Here is a 9071-nt window from a genome sequence, read left to right as displayed (position 1 = left end):
TAGCAGAGGAGAGACAGAGTGAAATAGGAAAAGGTAAGAGTTACAAGCTCTGTTTAATTGGCAATAATACAATTAGAATTTTCAAAAAAATGATCAGATTATTCCTTCCCAGTTTGAGATAATGATTTGGAGATTTTGAAGAATTGAAAATTGACACACCAAACTACACAGAAATTGAATTATAACTATACTTTAGTTTGATAATATAGGCCTATTGATTATTCCGAAAGCTCTTACAGCTCGTAAATTCTCTGAATACTATAACCATACATGATGGGTTTTGTCGGGAAGCTTCTAACATAGAAGATGTAGTGTTTTAGCAGGATGATCATAAAAAATTTTATATTGTTTACAAACTTACTTTTTCTCTTTCCAGGTTTGATAATTTAAGTTCATCCTGGAAAGACTTGTTCAATTTCTGTTCCTCTGTAATTGAAAGAAAGAACATGATAGTTAGCAATTATTTAGTCTACACTCCCAAAATGCGCCAAAATCTAATAAATACTGAAGTGTTGAATATAGACCCTGGTATTTTAGTTGAATGTTTGTCAATTTATTGCGTTCTTGCTCCAATTCCAACTTCAATTTTTGTATCTCATGAGTATGTAGAATAGCTGCTGTGGGGCTATCTTTTTCCTCCTTCAAATCCGCAAGCTCCTAGAAGTCATTCATACAATGTCGCACAAAACAAATAAGCTTGTGATTACATTACATTTGAAAGGTGATCTTATTCTGATATTTTTTTGTTCGTATCAGGAGTTCACAAGAGCTGGAGCATGTGGAGCTACATGACGAGGAACAAGACGATGAGCCAATTTTTTTCTAATTGATGAATGGAGAGAATTCTTCGCAAAAGCTGAAGCAAGGAGGAAACAAGGTTAGCAAATTTATCCTCAACACTCTCATATTAATACAGACTTTTTATATATATCTTCTTATATAGATACTTACACAAAGAGATATACTGCAGTTTGTGTGTGTTGATATGTTTAGGATTATGTGTACTTTATTCTCAAATCTCAAGTGAACCTGTGACATTTGAGAAATTGAGTAAGTCATTCAGCCTGCATACTGTTTCCTTCTTTGTATTTGTCTCAAATATGATTTTTGAGTCAAAATCCATAAGATGAAGTCAAGTGTGGAGTTGCTAAAATTGAAAAAATTGGATGGAAAGATTAGGACTAATGAACCCCTTATCACTAATGCACCTAGAGCATGTTTTATAATCTCTATAAACAGTTTTTTGAAACAATCTAGTAGTTTGATAAGTAAAAAGATAGATTTTTAAGTTGTGAAATAGTTTATAAGTATAAATCTTTTTCTGAAGTATAAATCTTTTTTTGAGGTTTATGATTGTAAGTAAAAGCTGGTTATTGTTTAAGAAATGTTGCTTTTACCAAATGGATCCAAAGTACTAAATAATGTAACAAAGAAAGCAACGTCTTCCAAGAATTTCTTCCAAGAAAGCATCAGTATTTTCATTCTTATTCTAATTAGTCTTGGATAAAAGATCAATCTTATAAGGTTTTTTTTTATTGATATAGATTACATTATTCTCTTTAGAGTTACAGCCTAATCTAATATTTTCAGCCTAATACATAATTAGCTTTTTCTTACAAATATCAAAACCAATTCTATATCCCTAATTTAATTTCAACTCTAAACACTTTGCTATGTATGTAGATTATGAAAATTTAATCTCTTGATTTGACTGAATATAAAATCAATGTTAAGGACTTAACTCAAATTAAATTAGTTGAGGTTGAGCTTGCAATTTTTGAATTCTAATAATTTAGATGAAAAGAGAAAAGAAAAGAAAATGATATCTCAGTGGTTCGGCGGTTTGACAAGAACTACAAAAACAATGATCATCAGTGGTTTAACAAGGATGAACTTAAATTATTACAATGATCATCAATGGTTTAACAAGGATGAACTTAAATTGTTAAAAAACTGTCCCTTTTTATTTGATATTTTGTTCAATTATTGCCTTGTCATTACCTTTTTGAAATCATTGATAAGGTAAAATATCATCAACAGTGTGAATAGCACAATTTGTATAAACAAGTTGTTATGGTGGCATCATTGTGTATTGTCACACAACATAAATAATTGATGAATTGTGTTCACAGGACGAAGTTGCATGCAGATACCATCTTCACTTTGCATTTATCTTTATCATTAATGCTCTAAAAAGAAAAGACAAGAAAACAAAAGGAAAAAAAAAAAACTGGTTGGGGTTTAAGTAATAGTACATAAGTTATGAGTTAGTAATTCTCTCTATATATTTCACCAGTGTTCATCTTTATTTATTTTTTGATAAATTGTGTGTTTTGATCTTTATATAGTTTAATTTGTAGTGATTAATATGCTGAAACTATGTGTTTGTTTGACTATATTCGCCAAAGACAATTTTTGTAATTTGCACTTGAATGTTTGTGAAAGTGGACAAGCATGAATTGAACTTTTAATAATATAAATTCTCTTTGGATGTACGTGCACATTGTATATGATGTTTCAATGAGTATATCCAAGTATGAGTCTTTATTCTCTCTGTATTGTGATATTTTGACTACTTTCTAATGTATTTTTCAAGTTTTTAATCAAAACTAATTGTCTAATAAAAAAATTAGACCGGTTTAACAAATTTAACTGTTTTAATTTATTTTATCGATTTACTACTGATGTCTGCAATATTTTTTTTTATTTGACCCGAATTAATTAAGCACTGATTTGAGATTAACTAAATGAATAAAGTGACAAATAAATTTTTAAAAATTTACACTTTGGATAAATTAATTCTTAAAAAAATATCAATAAAGTTTTTTTTTTTTAAAATAAAGATAAACACACTCATTTAAATTAGTTGATGTAATTAGGATAAAAACTCTTCATTTAAATTAATTTGTTCATATTTATTATTTTAAATATTTTATTAGTATTTCTATTAAAGACTAATTTATTCAAAATATAAATTTTTAGTAATTTATTTATGACTTAATTCTAATTAAACTGAATCAGCTAGTTTAATTCGATTGTTAGTACCATAAATTTTTTTATATAAATTTTTTTTTTATTGGGTCGTCATACTGATAGGTGCTAGAAACTAGTTAGTATAGTAGTTGATGTGGTTGTTAGTTTTAATTAGTTCATAAATAAAAAGCTATGATTAATAGTAAAGCGCATAGAAACATAGATTTAAGAAATGAAGATATCTATAAAAGATATATTTGTACTTGTATTGAGAAGTTATGATTCCATGACTAATTTAGAAATGTAGGCCACCAATAAACATAAACCATTGAGTTCAATTTGAGAGTGTTCCAAACACTAGCTTTCATCCATGTTCATTTATTTTTTTTTATTCTAATTCTGATGCTAATTTCATTATTTTTCTTTGGCAGTCAAGGCTGTTTCTTTGGAAGTAACAAATCTACTTATTCGATCTTATATGTGCTGATTTTTTTTAAGAACAAGTAAGTAATATCTCTTTCACTATGGTTGGTAAATTAGGATTTTTTTTCCTAGAAAAAATATTTTTGTAGTTGTTACTAAATAGTGCACATGGCTATAGTGTAGAAAAAACACGTTAAGCTATGGAAGTTATTGATAAATCGTGGATTAAGAGACCACGGAATTCTCTTGAGTATGCACAAGGTGTTTCAAGATTTATTGAGTTTGCTTTTGCGCATCATTCTGCCGACGGAACAATCATATGTCCATGTAGTGCATGTGCTTTTAAGAAGTGGCTAACAAGGGACGAGGTGTATGATCATTCGATTTGTACACAATTCCCAATAGGATGTACATTTTGGTTTTATCACGGAGAGCGCTCGATAGGAGAAACTAGCAACGTCTCAAGTAGTAGTTTTTCGGATGTAGTACAAAATCCTTTAGCCAATGAGCAGCATCCAATGGTCGAGGTTGATTCAATTCGAAACTTGATCAGTGAAGGACTAGGAGTTGGTGGGAACAACCGACAAGGAACACCCATAATAGTAAATGAAGTTAGTGATGGTGGTGGTGAAAGACCGATGCCTAGTGAAACTCCTGAAACACTTGAAGCGAAAGGGTTTAGCGAGCTGCTTAAGGATGGAGAAGAACCATTATACGAAGGGTGTACAAGATACTCGAAGTTATCTTTTCTATTGAAATTGTTCCATATCAAATCCCTCTGTGGTATGACCGACAAGTCTGTGAAGATGATTTTAGAACTATTGAGTAACGCATTCGAATATGCGAGGACTCCAAGCTCTTTTTATAAGGCAAAAAAGATCATTTCTAAACTCAGTTTGGATTGCACGAAGATACATGCTTGCCCAAACAATTGTATATTGTATTGGGGTGAAGATGAGAACATGGAGACATGTAAGGTTTGTAATAGGTCTAGATGAAAGACATATAAGAAAAAAGGTCCAGCTGAGACATCGAGTATCATTGGTAACAAAAAGAAGAAGCATCCGGCAAAAGTTCTTCGTTACTTTCCTTTAAAATCTCGATTGAAAAGATTGTTCAACTCGTCAAAGACTGCTGCTGATATGCGATGGCATGCTACAGCTGAGAATAAGGATAACACAATGAGACATCCAAGAGACTCTGAGGCCTGGAAGAGGTTTGATTTGGAGCACTCCAACTTTGCAATCGATCCACAAAATGTGCATCTTGCATTAGCTACCGATGGCTTCAATCCACATGGAACTTTGAGTGCAAATCATAGTATTTGGCCTGTCATTCTCATTCCGTATAATACTCCTCCATGGACGTGTATGAAATCGACATCATTCATAATTTCAATTATCATTCCTGGCAAGAAAATACCAGAAAATAACATAGATGTTTATTTGCAACCTCTAATAAAAGAGTTAAAGGAGTTATGGGTTGAGGGTTGCGATGCATATGATGCTTTAACACAAGAAGTGTTTAAATTGCACGCAGCTTTATTGTGGACAATTAGTGACTTTCCTGGGTTAGGGACTCTTTCTGGGTGGAATACATACATAAGACTTACTTGCCCATCTTGCAACTTCGATAACATCCCTCATCGTCTTAATCACAGCAAAAAGTATTGTTTTATGGGTCATCGTCGCTTTCTGGATCAGAGACACAAGTTCAAATCAAACACCGTTCAATTTAATGGAAGACAAGAAACGAGGCATCCACCAAGAACATTATCTGGCAGTGAAATCCTTTTACAAGTTGAGAATATTAATGTCACATTTGGCCGAAGAGAAGAAATAGGAAGAAGTGGTAAAAGATTACGCACTGGTGGACCTATTGAAGGAGGTGGTACTCAACAATGGAAAAAGAAGAGCATTTTTTTGAGTTGCCATATTGGAAGTCTAATTTGCTGCGTCACAATCTCGATATGATGCATATTGAGAAAAATGTATGTGACAACGTACTATATACTTTGTTAAATGATAGTTTGAAGTCAAAAGATCACATAAATGCTCGAAGAGACCTTCAAGAAATGGGTATAAAGCCTGATCTGTGGCCAAGGGAAAATGGAAAGTGTCCTCCGGCAATTTATACTCTAAACAATTTGGGTAAGAAGAGATTCTTGACAACTTTGAAAAACGTCACAGTTCCTGATGGTTATGCAAGCAACATATCAAGGTGCATTGACCTAGAGTCTCTTAAGTTGAGTGGGATGCTAAAAAGTCATGATTGTCATATACTTCTGGAGCAATTATTACTGTTAGCCATGCGAACAGGACTGCCTGATGAGGTCTCTGCAGTGCTTATTGAGATGTGTTCATTCTTTAGACAATTATGTGGTAAAGCGTTAAGTGCCCCCTGTTTGGAAAAGTTGCAAGATCAAATTGTCCTCACATTATGCCACATGGAAATATTATTCCCTCCTTCATTCTTCACAGTTATGGTTCACTTGATGGTGCACCTTGTAGAAGAAGTTAAATTTGGAGGCCCTGTCCATTATAGATGGATGTACCCCATTGAGAAGTAAACTTATTAGCTTAGATCGTTATTTAAAACTTTGTTGGATAGTATTTAATCTTCATTTCTGGATAGGTATTTAGGACACTTGAAGTCATATGTACGTAACAAAGCACAACCAGAAGGATCCATAGCGCAAGGATACTTAATGGAAGAAATTCTTACATTTTGCTCCAGATATTTAGAGAACATTGAGACTAGATGGAATCGACCTCGCCGAGTTGATGATGAACCAACCTATGAAGAATCAAATCCTTGGTTAGATACTTTGTTTCCTCAAGTAGGTAAACCACTTGGTGTTTCCTCATATTTCACTTTAACAGTCACCGAGAAGTTACAAGCTCATAGACATGTGTTAACTAATTGCTCCATAGTTGACAACTATCTCCAGTGAGTATTTCAGCATGTTCTAATTCATATATGTAAGATTCTTTTAATGACCTTTAATCCTAATATTAAGACATATATAGGGAGTTTAGAAACATTGTACGAAAGCAATTAAGAAGTCGTACAAGAAATACATCAGAGATAGACAAGAAAGTTTATAGAGAGTTTGCAAGTTGGTTCTCTACCCGTGTTAGTCAAATTCTTCCTCTTTGAAGTTATTTTTTTCAATTTCCATCATATGAAGTTGATAAAAAAATCCATGCTTTCTTAGATTGTTCGAGATCTTGATAAAATTGAAGAATCTAAGAGAACGGAATTTTTAGTCTTGCCAAAGGGCTGATTGACCAAGCCAGAAGATTTTCTGCATATAATGTTAATGGATACAAGTTTAGGACTGTAGAACGTGAAAAAGGTTTAAAAACTCAAAACAGTGATATTTTTGGGACCTTTGGAACAATAAGCTACTCCCGCAATAGTGATCCCAACATGAGGTTTGGAGCAGTTCCTTATTATGGAAAGTTAGTTGACATCATTGAACTTGATTATGATGGTATATTCTTTGTAACCTTGTTTAAATGTGAATGGGCTAATACCACAAACCCAAGGGCCATGTAAGTAGACAAGTTAGGTTTTACCTCTATCAACTTTAGTAGATTGATACATACCGGTGAGCATGAGGATGATGAGCCATATATTAAGGCTAACGAAGCTCAAATGATTTATTATGTGGAGGATGAAAAAGAAAAAGGTTGGAACATACCAATTCAAGTAAAGCCAAGAGACTTATATGATATGGGCAATGAGGATGAAGACATAATTTATGACAATGTGGGTTATCCATCACAAGATTTGGGACAATTTTTTCCAGATAACATTTCACATGTACCATTAGCAAGATCAATTATAGACGAAGAAAGTTTAGAGTAATGTAAGTCTTTAGTTGCAAGTCATAGAGTGTATTGTATTGTTTTCTTTCATAATTTTATGTTTTATTACATATACTTAATAGTTTGATTCAGTGGTTTCTTGTTTCTTTGGTTGTTAGTTGATTAAATTAAGTACTATTATTTCATTTTTATTATGTTATTGATATATTAATCTTAATATCTCTTGATACGTTGTAGAAATGACTAAGAGAAAAATTGTTCCTTCACGTGAGAATACACCTACTCATGAGTTTAATGATTCACCACCTGTTGATCAAAATGAGTCCTCTCAATCCATAGAGCCTGAAGCTACTTTATCTACTAATTTAGAAGTTCCACATGTTCAATTAGATGTACAAGGAAGAAAGTCCAATAAGTACTGGACAGTTGAATTGGAAGGTATGTTATTAAATTTAGTTCAATTATAGCACTGTATATTTAAATTTCTACAAGGAAGGAAGTATAATAATGTATGGTATACTACTTGAATAATTTGGTAGATGCAAATGAAATGATTAAGGAAGGTCACTTAAAGTTGAAAGATGTGTGGGTGCTGTCTCATGAGACTAAAATTATTGTGCATTGGAATGAGCATGGCCAACCGATTGGTGAATCTGGTGGACTTTTAGGCTTGTTTTTGGGAGCTGTTGCTGGAAATTTCAAGAACTTTCCTATAAGTTATGAGAAATGGCCTTTGGTTCCAAAAGAGCCATACAAAAATGGAGTCTATAGGGATATTATTCAGGTTCTTTTTTATTTAATTATTTAATAATGATTTAATTATTTTCAATACATGCATTCCTATGTTCTAGTATTGTGTCATCCAAGGACAATTTCAGCTGTTATTTATTAATGAAAATAATATAGCTAGCCAACTCATTAAACGCTCCCTAGCCTAATACTAGTTAGGTATGTACCAATGTCTTTATCCTGTATTTCTTTTTTTTTTCTAATTATTAACTCGAAGGATTTCCAGTTGACAACCTATACTATACCATTAATATGGAAGTATAAATATCGGGGCATAGGTATGAAGTACGTATTGTTGTTGAATAATTGAAGATGGGCTATTCATGAAAAAGTTATTAGCTAGCTTATTCTCTTAATTAAATCTGTATTGGCCACTCACCAGATATTCTATGCTTTATTTATTTAACTATTGAATGTGCTTGGTTAGGTAATCAGATAATCAACTTTATTTAACTAACACTAAAGTTAATTTCATTCTTCATTCTTTCTTCATCCTTCTTTTTACTTCTGCCTTTTTTTTTGTTAGCAAAAAAATAATTGATGTTTAAATTTTTTGTTGTCAAATTTATAAATGAAAAAACAAATTTAAAAATTGGTTCTGTGTTTCTTTTTATTGGTGGCAAGAAACTTGTTTTTCATTTTGTTTTATTTGATTTTCAGGCATTCACTGTTTTACTATGTGCTTTCCTGGCTTTTTTATTTAGATAAATATGTAAAATATATTACCTCTCCCAATGTGTATAAGTGCACCACTATCGAACAATTTGCTGATGAACCTCTTTGTTCATGTTAGAGTTATTGTTCTTAATAAATTTTATTTATACAATTTTATGAAAAAATTAAATCTTATTTTGTTAGATTTTAATTTTTCATTTATAAAATTTTCGAAAAACAAGAACTAAAATTAAAAATTGAAAATAAAACTACAAATCAAAGATGCGCTAATTTTCTGTTGAGTTGTCTTCTCTAAAATATTATCTGGCTCACACTAATAAATATGTATTGTACAGGGGTGATTGATTTTTGGTCTATACTTGTGAGCATTCTTTCATA

At 31.8% G+C, this 9071-nt stretch overlaps 1 pseudogene; it reads left to right on the top strand.

Annotated features, from left to right (window-relative positions):
- Nucleotides 1-3596: 3596 nt before the first annotated feature.
- Nucleotides 3597-6349, top strand: LOC107633273 (uncharacterized; annotated as a pseudogene).
- The last annotated feature ends 2722 nt before the right edge of the window (nt 6350-9071 follow it).

The sequence above is a fragment of the Arachis ipaensis genome, chromosome B3 (assembly GCF_059453495.1).
Source record: "Arachis ipaensis isolate K30076 ecotype BB chromosome B3, ASM5945349v1, whole genome shotgun sequence".
Classification (NCBI taxonomy): Eukaryota; Viridiplantae; Streptophyta; class Magnoliopsida; order Fabales; family Fabaceae; genus Arachis; species Arachis ipaensis.
This window is presented reverse-complemented; position numbering and strand designations above follow the sequence as displayed.